General features: G+C 40.4%; 1 protein-coding gene and 1 long non-coding RNA gene across 6 annotated transcripts in view; one reads left to right on the top strand and one right to left on the bottom strand.

Annotated features, from left to right (window-relative positions):
- Positions 1–5,441: 5,441 nt before the first annotated feature.
- LOC125993925 (uncharacterized) lies at positions 5,442–7,685 on the bottom strand. The gene is made up of 3 exons (XR_007490447.2): positions 7,586–7,685; positions 7,447–7,516; positions 5,442–5,743 (listed from the first exon to the last, which is right to left on the bottom strand). It is a non-coding gene; the product is annotated as an uncharacterized lncRNA (long non-coding RNA).
- A 75-nt stretch (positions 7,686–7,760) lies between these two features.
- Positions 7,761–13,644, top strand: part of gnb1l (guanine nucleotide binding protein (G protein), beta polypeptide 1-like) — a 25,290-nt gene continuing 19,406 nt past the window's right edge. For 2 of the 5 annotated variants that reach the window (XM_049762932.2, XM_049762928.1), the window contains exons 1-2: positions 7,761–7,889; positions 9,604–9,705. The gene's annotated coding sequence lies outside the window, so the exon portion shown is untranslated. Of the gene's footprint in view, positions 7,890–9,603; positions 9,706–10,614; positions 10,765–11,561; positions 11,710–13,644 lie in introns of those variants that run through there. The other 3 variants (XM_049762929.1, XM_049762931.2, XM_049762930.2) reach the window with 3 other exon arrangements.

The raw sequence follows: 13,644 nt of genomic DNA, 5'->3' as shown, positions 1-13,644 counted from the left end.
AATACTTAAAATCTGCACGCACATGGTTATAAAATCACTAAGCATACTACAAAAAGAATACATTTTTCAGCTGAATTTATTTTCTGGAAAAATCTTCTTTACTTCCAAATCTATTTTGTATAAGAGGCTATGTTTTTATTAGTTTAGCGCTGGCTATGTCTTGCCTGAGGGTCAAACTAAATATGAAAAAATGGCTGATACATGCTGTACCGTTTAGTTATTAGACTTCCAGGAAAGGGATTTGTAAGAATTATTCCCCCTCATTATTCCCAGTAAAACCACAACTTGTATGTTTTTATGCCTTGATGAGAAATTGTTCAGCAAAACTAATAATAACGTACTAATAATAATAATTACCCTCAAATATGCTGTTTGGCAGTTTTTAGTTCATAAATTTGATAATCTTTTTAAATGTACCTTATTTCATGTCATTCTCTAACTTCATTATTGCTGCATATTTTGAATTGCGCAGTCATCACTATGAACGCAAAACATGTTCACCAAGGGTGAGTACAGGTAATCTCAACTCACGCTACACGGATTTGCCTTCATATGAAGCCATGTCGCCAGGGGTGGTCACACTTTGACCCCGACTCGTCTCCGCTGACAGGTTCCTCTGCTATGCAGCCCTGTCACTCAACCCCGTGCACCAACAATGGCAGAAATTCCAGTATGTTTGTTTGGTTAAGGATGGCTCTCTGAAACCCCTGAACCTCTTCGGGATCCACAGCGGCCTCCGTCACCCAATGTCAGTCCAAATCCAGTCTGCAGGAGTAAAGTTCACCCCGTGTCTCAAGAATAAGCAAGCCATTTAGCATTTGTATCGCTTATGTTCCTCAACAATGGAGCAAACTGGCTAAATCCACCTTGAAATGCACTTAGTAGAACATGTCAACATGTCAGTCTCTGTTGGCTACTACGTTCCGTCTTAATCCAGCCCCATTGAATGCTGACAGTTGTCTGTGAGTCAGACATTCACGAGGCCTTTGTCACCTCAGCTTTTGAGTCGTAGCAGCTCCGGCGAAGAGTGGAATCCTCGGACGCACGTTCAAACACACACGCTGGGTATTAAGCTCCACGACCATGCAAAAGACGAAAGGGGAGGAGAATGCGATACATACCTTATGTAAACAGTAGAACCAAAATGACGCAGAGAGAGAGTAGTAAAGGCTCAACCGAGGGCGAGGATTATCTTTGAGAAATGAATAGAGGCCAATTATGAGTGCTCTTGTGCTGCCAGTATCTGTCATTCTGAGACCCCTTCAGGGCCCAGACAAGGTATGGTGCCTGAGAATGGGGGTCTATGGTCTGCTTGATTTACTGTATTTTTTTAAGTTACATGAACTCAAAATTTCAAAACAATATACCGATATAATTTAGTAATTTTGTGAAAAAAATCTTTCTTGCCTTTCATCCCAAAGAAATAGTATTATATACAATTAGGTGTTCTTTGTCTTGTCCCCCGGCATCAAGATAAAAAAAAAACTGAGCAAATTGTTTTGGAGCCAACAACTTGCTTTCTTCATTTTGTTATCTAACATTGTCGCTATAAATGTCAATAATTTACATTTTGAAGTTGTTCCAACTTTTACATTTCCCTCCCAAAAAAAAGAACCGAGTTGTACTTTAGTTTTTACGGTGTCAAAATTGTGCTCTTGGGGTGTCTCAGCTTCAAGAAAATCATAAAAAAAAGGTAAAAAAGAAAAACCTATGGTATGAAGAGTGTTGAGGAAAAGTTGCTGTCCACAGTCTCCTGAGTCCAGGACAACTTTTCATTTTTTATATTAATACTCCCCTACAAAAAACATGAAGGTTGTCTCGTTTGTGTTTCTCATATTAGAATGTGCTCCAATGGTCACCTTGAGAAAGATTCAGTCAGCACAATTTCTCGACTCTACTTCAACCAGAAACATAGTAAAAAAAAAAAAAAAAAAAAAAAAAGGTCAGCTCTTGTCAGCAGACGAGTCCCGTTGGTAGCCCAGTGGAGGTGGTTGAGGGCTTGTGAAATGAGCTTATCTGACCCCTGATAAGAACAGGATACCCTTAGGAATGGTCTAAATTCAATACACATGGCGGCCACTGTGGCTTTTATCAGAGGGGATGTAGCTGTTTGAAAAAGGAGTCCGCTGTTGCACGGTGCTTGCGTTGGGTCTTTCGAGAAGGGTCCGACACAACACGGCCTGCAGAACACAAATGCTTGTGGCCACTGGCCAGCAACAAGAAAAGGGTGTGTGACTATTATGTCATACATTGCGAGCTTACTCCTTAGACATTTCTGAACAAGTAATTATGTTGGCAGACTGATCCAACGACTAAGGTGTTTTCCAACTCGGTTAGTTTTCATTATGTCCAAACACTGAGATTTATTATGGGGACACTAAATAGATCTGCCAAACCACAGTCCCTATGGTGATTTTATTCTGATTGCAAAAGCTGCTGAACTAGTAATTCGACTGCATTATGTCTGTATTGCCATGTTCCATTTTTGCATGGCACACGGATTGTGACAATGTCATACAATTATGTCAAGATTCCTTCACTGTATTTCATTTTTGGAAAGACTTTCTTGAACTATCCTAGCAAACATCTAAGATTAGCATATTTCAAATTGCTTTAGGGAATGCTCTAAAGTTTGTTGGGAGAGGGAGGGGGGGTTAACATGAAATACAATGAAACATTATAGTGAGCCGAGTAACATGCATTTATATAACTTTGTTGAGTGCATGTTTTACTTTCATGTACAGTACATCTTTTTACCTTTTAAGTTTTTCATTAGTAGTAAGTAGAAGTAAGTTCAGTTGTATTAAAATACACTAATCTACAGGTAATCTAACTGCTGTCAAAAAAGGAAGTAAAATTATACAATTTTTAATTGCAATGTAGGTGCAATGTTAGTGTTCAAACGGCGAATAATGTTGCAGTAATAATGTTGCTATAATAGTTTTTTTTTAAGTAACTTGGGTTTCATAGCATTGTATTTTAAAGTTGGTCATTATGTTGGTACTTTGAGACCTAAGTATATTTTCTGAGTAGTACTTGGTGTTTCAAGTTTGAGAACCGCTCAGTGAGGGATTTTGGTATCATGTATCAAGCCTGCATTTTATGAGCAAAGCATTTGAGAGCTAAGATTTGATGTCACTACAATGTTTTGAAATAAAAATGACACAACACTGATACTATTATAGAATTTATTGAAACATTTACTTGTTTTGAGTTGTGCAGAGGACAACATTGTCGCCATTAATCTTAATATAAAGAAGCAATTTAAATTTGTGGACTGCCAGAAATTCTGGTATCGTCTGGTAGGGTTTATCATGGTAGCTTTCCATGGAATGCTTCAACAACTGTGGGATAGATGACATTAGGAGCATGCATTATTGGGGATCTTCTAACTTGTCATCCATCACTGTCATCAGTAGGCTGAACGAGATGCAAAACTAATGCATGGCCCAGCCGCACTCAGACAGTATTCAATTGTGCTTGTCGAAGAACTTTTATAGAGAAAATCTTCACAGCATTTACCCTACAGGATTGGAAAATTGTATGGTTGGTATCAAAGAAGCCGAAACAACAACAAACAATGCAATTGCGACTGATTCGCTAACGTTTGAGGAAAATTAACAAAAAGAGCAAATGCTTACTAAAGATGACTGATATTGATATATTTAGTGGCCATTAGGCTTTGCACATTTTTGGCATTAAACAGCATTCTGACTGCCAAATGATTTGTTTGCTCTGACCTGTTATGACGAGGGTTAAGTGCAAATTCTCCCACCACTGCCGAGAAGGGGAGATTATCGTTACGCTTACCGCTGGTTTTCTAAGAAAAGAATAAATGTCACGGTAATTGATGCTCTCCACTGGCTTTTGCTACTGCCGATTGTGCGTTTGTGAACATGTACGCTAAGGCTGAGCTGAGCTGAAGGGTTGGCTTGTAATGTCACGCAGATCGACTGCATGCAGGATAGGCCCCCTGGCTGCTGTCGATGTCTCCCTGATTGATTCTCTCTCTCCTGTTTAGGCAATACAATCTATGTGGTGGGACAAGTGGCTCGTAAATAAATCACACTCACACACAATGCAGTGAGGATCTATGTCTGTGGCTCACAGCTAGGCAGGACTCATTTATTTGTTGAGAGACTGCTTTTATGGTATTTGTTGTTGATGATGTGCGTGTCGTGTATGAGTGTGTGCGACATGGCAACAGGCATGAGAGTGTGAAAGTGGAGTTGATGCAGAGTTTGCCCGATTCTCCCTTTCCAACAAAATTCACCATGATGAAAATGTGGCAAAATAGGCTGCTCTGTACGATCTTTTTTTTTGTTTATTTTGATGTAAGCAAATGTTTGTCATTACGTTGTAGCTCAACGTGAGACTGAATTTCTTGTTCAGAAGACCCTGTATACTGCATTCAATGCATCTGTTCTCTGCAAATTTTCTCTTGCAAGATATACATGCCGAAACACTTATGGGCTGATTTTACTGAGATTTGCACGTGCAAAAACAAGATTGTATCCGCCAAATGGGCAAAATCACAAAGTAGTGTATGTGTTGTGGAAGGAGTAGCTACAGTTTATGAATTTAGCACTCACAATGTGATTTATCGAAATTGAGGTTCATTTTTGTGGCTGGTTTTGCATCAAAAGGTTGATGGGTACAAGTTGACACTGCTGGGTAAAATAAGTGTTGATGTGGCGAATGGCTCTTGTAATCTTTTGTAAATATTTTTCAACAATTATTACTCAGTCGAGGTCACTGAACGAGCCACTGAGACACTTGCTGTTTAAGGTTTCAAACAATTCGTGACAAAGGGCAACTTTGGTGCAGTCTAACCCGAGCTTATTAACGTTAACAAACAAAACAAAAAAATGACACAGACCATGAAAATTAAAACTAACTCAATTCAAAAGACTAAAGTCAAAACCAAATACAAACTAATGAAAAATCCCAAACTATTATAAGCTTCACTGGAAAGAATTTGTGTTGTGGACCCAAGTTTGACTCAGTTATACCTACAAAGGGGTCCAGTTCCTCATACTCGTGGGGCACCCCAACATGATTAAATGCTTCGCCCAAGTCCAAATCCCAGATATCCTTCCAATATTGCAGAGGCCTGTCAACCAAGACTGGAGTTGTCTGGTTGGAGGTTGTAAGGCTTTACAACCTCCAACCAGGCAACTCTTGTTGGAGCACCTGTCACCAAGGACCTTTTTCACCACCTGTGCAACCGCAACCCCAAAGATAGACGAGCCACCTCTGTTGCTTGTATTTTGCATGCTGACATGTCTCAGACGTCTAAATGATGATCGGAAAGCCATTCGAAACGTTATTTCTTTGACAAAGCAATTCAAGTATTCCAGCTGACAAGAATTGCACTGTACTATCCACTGATCTGGAACTAAATAACTGGATCATACAATGTGTGACAACATGACAGAAAACGGATTTATCACACTTTAATTACTACTGAGAAATGCAGTCTGTAGCCAATTTCATAACAAAATCAAATCATCTGACCATGAGAAAATGCTTCATCTTTAAAAGGGAGGGTTAAAAAAAAAAAAAAAAAAAACCTGATAAGAATATGAGCTTAATTCTTTAGGTTACCTCCCTCATTATTATTCCAAGGGAGGATGCTTGAGATAGTGCTGCGCATGAGCTGTCTCCTTCCTTGCATGATTATTAAACTTGTGCGATGGGCAGGCCACTCACTCCTCACTCTCCTCGGCCTCTTCATTCACACCTAAAAGTTCCCCAAGGAAAACAGGAAAGGGAGTGTTTGAAAATCATGAGATGATACAATGTGCATCCTACACACTCCAACGCACGCTATCCTCTCAAAAAAGAGGGCGGTCGGAAGAAGGTCCATACAATGTATTTAAGTGAGTTTATCAGTGTAATTTAGAGTTCCCGTTACTAAGATAAATGTGACCTCACATTAATTTTCTCATTCAATTGTGCTCATAAGAATTTAATTCACACAAAAAAAGTCAAGCCCAGAGATGGAGAGAGGGCATCTCGTTTCACAAGATTGAAAAAAAAAAATTCTACAGTGTTTCATACCTTGAATGCAACACAGTAGTAAATTGGGAACTTCTGATTTACAAGAGTTGTTGGAACTCTAGAAGGATGATTGAAAAAAGGCACAAAATATAATAAGGTATTTCAATTTTACTACTAAAAATTGTCTTAAACAGTTTAATGAAATGATAAATTTAGTGAAGTCAACAAGCACAGACCCCCCCACCCCCGTTGGATTTGTTCCCTCCCTGTTGTTTAATGCTTGAATGCCAAATCTCGATTGCCAATGGTTGAAATGTTACTTGCCCATCTAAATGTATCACACTGTGGTCCGGCTGTTACTCAGCCTTCTAATTCGGTGATGAGCTGTAAAGTGACCTGCGTGTTAGACTGTGTGACTTAGTGGGGAAGAGTGCCGTTCCAGGGATTTCCTTTCACACATTCCCTTGGGTGAATATTTATACACACCCCCAATCCCTAAACTTCAACGTCACTGGCTCCTCGAGGCCTTTAAGGGGGCTCTGTCTCTCAAATGCACGTCGACATTGTTCCAAGTATCATCTTTGGCCTCGAGTAAACTGAGAGGCCAGAAATAATTGATGATGATCTTGGCTAGGCTATCTGTTGGCAGGGCTGCCAACACTTTCTCCTACTTGCTACTCAGAAGGTTTGTTCCTGAAAACTCCATTTGCACTAAACGACTAGAGCTCCAAATTTGCATCTCATTTTATGTGGCATGCTGTGTTGCATGCAGTACACTGGGACCCATTCAAACAAATCTCCAACTATACTTAACATCTCTGGATTGATGAACCTGGTGTTGGGTGACGTGAAAATATATGTATTTCAGGCAGAATTTTTTTTTTTTGTTATGATGTACCCATTGCCCCCTTTTTCATGCTTCTTAGGATAATGCCTTCAGGTTTAAGATAAATATATGTATTTTAGCGCAGTAATTTTTTTGTTATGATGTACCCATTACCCCCTTTTTAATGCTTCTTAGGATAATGCCTGCAGGTTTAATATAAAGATATGTATTTTAAGCAGTATTGTTTTTTGTTATGATGTACCCATTACCCCCTTTTTAATGCTTCTTAGGATAATGCCTTCAGGTTTCAAGATGTCCATGCCTTGCATCATCTCCCAACCAGACCCTTTATTGTTTCATTTTGGAGCACAGGTATCTGATCACTGACTTTAATCCATGGCCATAGAAGAGGTTTAAAACACTCTGGTTTCATCTAATCTTCAAACTCAAACCAATCCGAGCTTGAAACCCACCTTTCTCTATGATTGGAATGGACAAATAAAGGGCTCTCCCAGAACTCTTGTGAAAGAGGTCTGTGTGCTTTGTGGATTAGGCCTGTGCGTGTTTTCTCAGTCTCTCGTTTTCAATTAGACTGAAAAGAATGCAAAATGACTCACCTGTTCGTGGAGTGCGATTGTTACCACTCAGCTCATTTCAAGAGTTTCTGTAGTATTATGGATGACAGGTCTAAGAAGGCAGAGATAATTTAACAAGGATGGAAAAAAGGAAATAAATACAATATAAACACTTACAAACCTTACACAGTGGAAAGCTGATTTGAGGCATGATCATCTCTCTCTCTCTCTCTCTCTCTCTCTCTCTCTCTCTCTCTCTCTCTCCTCTCTCTCTCTCTCTCTCTCTCTCTCTCTCTCTCTCTCTCTCTCTCTCTGCACTTGCACGCACACACATAGGAGCGAAAAGGCGCAAGAGGCGTGCGAGCGATTTTTGTACAGGCATTGTAAGGACAGCTCACGTGATGTAAACAAGGGTCCTTAGGAAACCGGCGCATGTTTTGTATCGGAGGTCTGCACTGTCAAAACAACATTGTCGTCCAGAAATGGTAGTGCTAAAGTTTCTTTGCTACATACCTATATTTATTTAATCTAAAGTCTTTGCTGTGCTCTCTGTGCGTTTTTGCTGTTAGCTTTTGCTGCTGATTCTCTTGTAAGATCGTTTCTTAAACAAGACAGTATCAAAACAGAATAATAAAAGTTCATGCCTCACTGGAATGTAATGTGACATCTAATCGACTTAATAGTGTGGTAATTAATGGTCCGAAAGAGGAATCGCTTGAAAACATACACGTTTTCTTCATAGCAAACAACGTTTTAAAGGGTTTTACACAGTCCAATACAAGCCTTATGTTTGTATTTTATTTGTATTTCTTAGTTGTGTGCTTGTTAGTTTCATGTGCTCTGTAAAATCATCCACCATCGTTAAATCTCATATCGTCTCATAAATACAGTAACGTGGTCTGAGGTGTGGCAAATATTTTCGTGCCCCTATTTGTGCTGGTGCAGCAAAGAAAAACAGTTTTGTGCACAAATGCAACCAGTGTACAAAGTTAGTCTGGAGCCCTGCCTGACTGTGACCTCTGTTAGTTCCCCTCTATACCTCCTTAGAGAAGCCAAGATAAAATAATTTTTAGGATATATTTTTATTGAATATTTTTAGAATTAATTATTATATAGATGGGCGGCTCGGTGGCGCACTGGGTAGCACGTCCGCCTCACAGTTAGGAGGGTGCGGGTTCGATTCCACCTCCGGCCCTCCCTGTGCGGAGTTTGCATGTTCTCCCCGAGCCCGCGTGGGTTTTCTCCGGGCACTCCGGTTTCCTCCCACATCCCAAAAAAACATGCTTGGTAGGCCGATTGATCACTCCAAATTGTCCCTAGGTGTGAGTGCGAGTGCGAATGGTTGTTTGTCTCTGTGTGCCCTGTGATTGGCTGGCAACCGATTCAGGGTGTCCCCCGCCTACTGCCCGATGACGGCTGGGATAGGCTCCAGCACGCCCGCGACCCCCGTGGGGACTAAGCGGTTCAGAAAATGGATGGATATTATATAGATTATTCCATTGATTAATCAAATAATCTGATACCATTTTATTTGTGTTAAAGTGCATTATAATCATTTTCACCCAAATAATTCATTAACCAATTATTTTTGTTTATTTGGTATTATTTTGTGAAATTACTAAAAACAACTAAACAGTTAAGCAATATCACTCAACAAAGATATACATATGCTTATTATTTTCCAAAGTAAAAGCAGATATTTGCAAATGTCTTATTTTCATTTATTAATTGAATACAAAAGAGAAAGTCTGCTTTCATGAAGGATGAGAGAATTCAGAGAATTATTACTTTCGACCATCTGAAATCAAATTTGAACAATCTTTGGTTAAAAAATGGCTCTACATTATTACTCATTTATTAAAATACAAGGCAATTAATTTGATTATCGGTTAGTTGTTGATTAATTTATTAAGTTTTACACCTCTAATAATAATGACTTACCATCTAGGGCTCTGCCATGTCTCTCCTATTGTCTGCTCTATAAAGATGTATTACGTGGCAAGCTAAAAAAAACCTCTTTTATTGGGAGACTCATTAAGAAGGAACCACCTGTTTCTGCCAAGTGTCTACATGTCAGCAGTGATGGGCAAATAATCGATTTAAAGCAATAACTGCAACAAGCCAAAATAAGATTGACTTTTTGGTTCACACTGTATAGCACAATGATTCTTTTTTTTTTTTTTTTTTTTTTTTTTACAGGCACATGCTTGCTGATCTTCAGGCTATCGCAGTGAAACAAGTGTTGATGTATGACACTCAAGCTATTGACCCTCTTGTGTTCACCTACCCCGTAGTGTCCAGGTAAATGACTTTATGGAGGAAATGGGTGATAATGCAAACAGATAAGCACTCTGGTACCTGTTGACCACAGACAGGAGCTGCTAAATCAGGACCTTATGACACGGTGCTCCATCAATGCTTGCCTCAATGACACCCACAAGGCATTGAGGTCTTATCTCCTGTGGCCCCTGCTTAGCATTCACGCTATTCACGCAAACAATGCCACCTCTTCCCGTTCAGTGGATCTGTGACTGACAGTGGGTGTTGGTGCACTTGTGTCTGACTTCAGCATCTATCTGACGCGGGGCTGTTTATCCAGTCCAGATCTCCCCACCAAGACACAATAATGGGTGTGTGGCTTCCTAACCACTTCCCATGTTGTTTGTCTAACTGGACTTTAATAATGGACTTGCCTCTCCTTTCTGCAAGTTGGTTTCCTCCTGAGAACTATCTATGGTGGGAGGTCAGGGCACAAAAGTTGTCCAACAACCAATGCAAAAGTGCTTCCAGGTCAGGACAGTCTAAACATTTACATGCGTAAAACAAAAAAATAATAATAATTAATTGAAACCGGGATTAGCACTTGTGCCAATGCAGTTTTCCGATGCTGAATAGTAGTGTTCACCCAGTTAGTTCTCATCCCCAAGAAGTTTTCCGAAGATGTAGTTGAGTCCTTCAAATGTTGTCTTTCCATTAGAAGGCCTGTTTACAATGAATATCTTTTAGTTTCAATTTATGTGCAATCCACGTTCATTTGTTCATCATTTTTGTTCAGACCTGTTTGATTGAACTGAAATCAGGGGAGAGGATCTAGGAATCCGATGCTTTCATAATGATGCCTGTCAAACAGGGCCATAATGAAGCTTCTCTATTAAGCTCTTGTGGTCAGCATACCGCTCCTGCTCCTCTTTTTATGAATGGCAGATTTTGACAAGGCAGCAGCTCAGGTGGGGAGCTGCTGATTCTGGCGATACCAGCACCAGAGTCAAACGAGGAATGTGGACATGACTCCCCCATCACATCTACCTCCAAAACCCCCAAAGTTGAGTGCCTGGCATCATAACGCTACCTCCTCATGTGGTGAGGAGAAGAAAGCGTGGGGCAGGCGCACAGATAGTGGCAATGTTTGATCTGAAGGTCGCCAGCTCCTTGCTGGCAGTGAGAGATTCTTGGCAGATGAGGCAGGCTCTTATTTAATAACATGAAGGGGAAGCGGACCCTTTTCTCATAATTAGGCCTAATTACACTGAAGGTGTGGACAGACAGCCCAAGAAGAGACAAACTGCCTTTATCCACAGACTTAGACTCAGATTACCCAGAGCTGTCTTATCTGTTACAGGCAGCAGAAGCTTCAACCCTCCTCTACTACCTTCTGCCCCTTTCTGACATGTTATTATATGGGCATTTTTAATGAGAGAAGCAGACAAACCATATTATATTGAGAGATTACTATGGGGCTGTAAAAGGGTGGATATGAAAAACAGTTATTACTCAGCTTCTGCTCACAGTTATGACTGTACAGTTACTTTGTTTAACAAAGGTGGTTTCTGGCATTTCTAATCTGTGGCTTTGCAAATAGATCTGAGTGACATCCTGCTGCCTTTTTGTTTCCCTTTGAATAGCTCACCACTAGAGCAGTTTGTATTTAGGTTTGTGGGTGACTGGAGCTGGCACCAAAACAGGGTCATTGTTCAGCAATGCTCAGCAAATGGAAATGCTGACGCCTGGTTAAACACAAGACGCAGTCCAGCGGGAAGTCATGGCAGGGGAAAGTGGCCATTGTACTCATCTTGCGAACATAGTTTGGTTTGGCAGCTCACGGTCCCTGCACAGTGACACCTCCGTCGCTGTTGTGTTTATGTGAAAGGGAGCAGTGGAAAGTTGAAACCCTGCACCCAACCAATCAACCCACCCACCAAATGTCTTTAGACAGTGAAAACAAGCTACTCAGTTCATGAGTCACAGATATACACGGCCCTTCTGCAAGGAAGACAACGAGTAACGCCTAATCCACCTGTTATCACGGTGAGCCTCCTCCTGTCACATACTCACAGTCACAGAAGTCTTGCAGCTTAAGCTAAAGACCCTCACAAAATCCCTGTTATTGGGTTTTGCCATTTTCTTCGTACCACAGGAAAACAAGTTTGTACAGTTGTTGACCGAAGCGTTTCTTGTCAGGGTTGTCTATATTGGATATGGAAATGGAAACTTGAGGGAAGTAATCAAAAGGCCAAGGAGCCCTTTGGAATATGGAAAAAAATATCATGCCGTCACATCAAATATCAAAATAGGAATTGAAAACGTATTAAGTTAACTAATGAGCTTGGTTGTGAGGTTTGAAATAGATTCAACGGCCCGCCACATCCTTTTATGTGGCCCGCGAAGACAAATTGTGCATCAAATTCGTGTCATTACTAGAATTGCAAATTGTCTTCACTTTTAATAATATCTGTTTTTTGAAATATTTGACCAGTTTTTACTCGTCTGATTTGAAAACGAGTTATTTGTCAGTTTGTTTTCTAGCTTTTACTGTATATAGTATGAGGTGCTCATACATTTATTTGGGTTGACAGTCATAACAGCCCTCCGAAAGACGCTATGACTACAATGCGGCCCTCCAAAAAAAATTTGTTTGACACCCCTGCTGCAATGAGTCCAGCTACCAACGCCTGGATAGAGTGATCGTGTTAAGGAAAAAAAAACCCTTTTAAAGCTTTTTGTTATACTTGTTACTTGTTTCTCTGTTGTGAGCCATGTCTTGTCACCGTGGGACAGGGGGGAACGAAATTTCGGTTTCTTTGTGTGTCTTTGGCATGTGGAGAAATTGACAATAAAGCTGACTTTGACTTTGACTTTAACCATACGCCATGATTTGACTTTGTCCAAATTATGGCAATCAGTAAAAATTTAAGAAGGTATATTATTTCTAAGTCTTAGGTGCAGAATTTGCGTGTTTTTGTTTCAGGTAGGGAGGTCTACTGGGGTGTGGTTACATGGGGGTTGTTGACAGGTGTGACTGGAGAATGACTGTTGCGCAATAACCGGTCATTCGCTGTTTTCGTGGCAACTGACTTTTTGGTGGGCACATAACACAGGGACATTCTTTTGGGCAGAGATGTCGGGATGTTTTTGTAAGTGGATGGCAGGTATGCATGGTATGCATAGAAGGTTGATTGTCCACTCCCTAATGTCCCTAGGTTTGATTGTGAGTGAGAATGGTTGTTGGTCCATATGTGCCCTGTGATTGACTGGCGTCCAGTTCAGGATGTACCTCGACAATGTGGATAGGCACCAGCCACCTGCGACCCTTGTGAGAAAGATGAATGAATGGGTAGCTACCTTGACTCCTCTCTCAAGCCATCGGTCCTCCCTGTCCAGAATTTTTTCATTTTAACATTGAATTAAAAATTATGTTCACATACAGTATTGTTGTCGGTTGATAAAAAATGTGAGGTTCAAAACTTTGTTTATTGGTTCTACTATACAGTGTCTTCCCACTATTAAATGCATCATTGTCATTTCTAAGTACGATCATAAGTCCCACTGTTTTACCTCCTCGTAGTTTGGGTGATCTACCAACTGATACTCAGGTGTGACTTTTATATACAGAAGAACCTCAAGCATTTTACAAATATTTCAAACTACACACACAATTTTTGAATAAAAGTTGCCTCTAGTTCCGTACACGTTTCTTCGCGCAAACCATCTCAGCATGGATGAGTGGATACGTCTTTGTTATGCTTTTTCTATGTGTAGCACATTGTGATAGTTGTCCTGTTGCCTTTTTACTCTCAAATTAATCCTCAGAATGACTTGCAGGTTACTGTTGACTGCAAATGTCCCAAAACCCCCAGCCGCACATTCCGCCATTCACAATTCTAACAGAAGTTGCCTCAATGTCTGTATGATATGTACAGTATTTATTGTGTTGGAGCAGCCCTGGAAGTGGAATGGAAAATG

The sequence above is a fragment of the Syngnathus scovelli genome, chromosome 3 (genome assembly GCF_024217435.2).
Source record: "Syngnathus scovelli strain Florida chromosome 3, RoL_Ssco_1.2, whole genome shotgun sequence".
Classification (NCBI taxonomy): Eukaryota; Metazoa; Chordata; class Actinopteri; order Syngnathiformes; family Syngnathidae; genus Syngnathus; species Syngnathus scovelli.
This window is presented reverse-complemented; position numbering and strand designations above follow the sequence as displayed.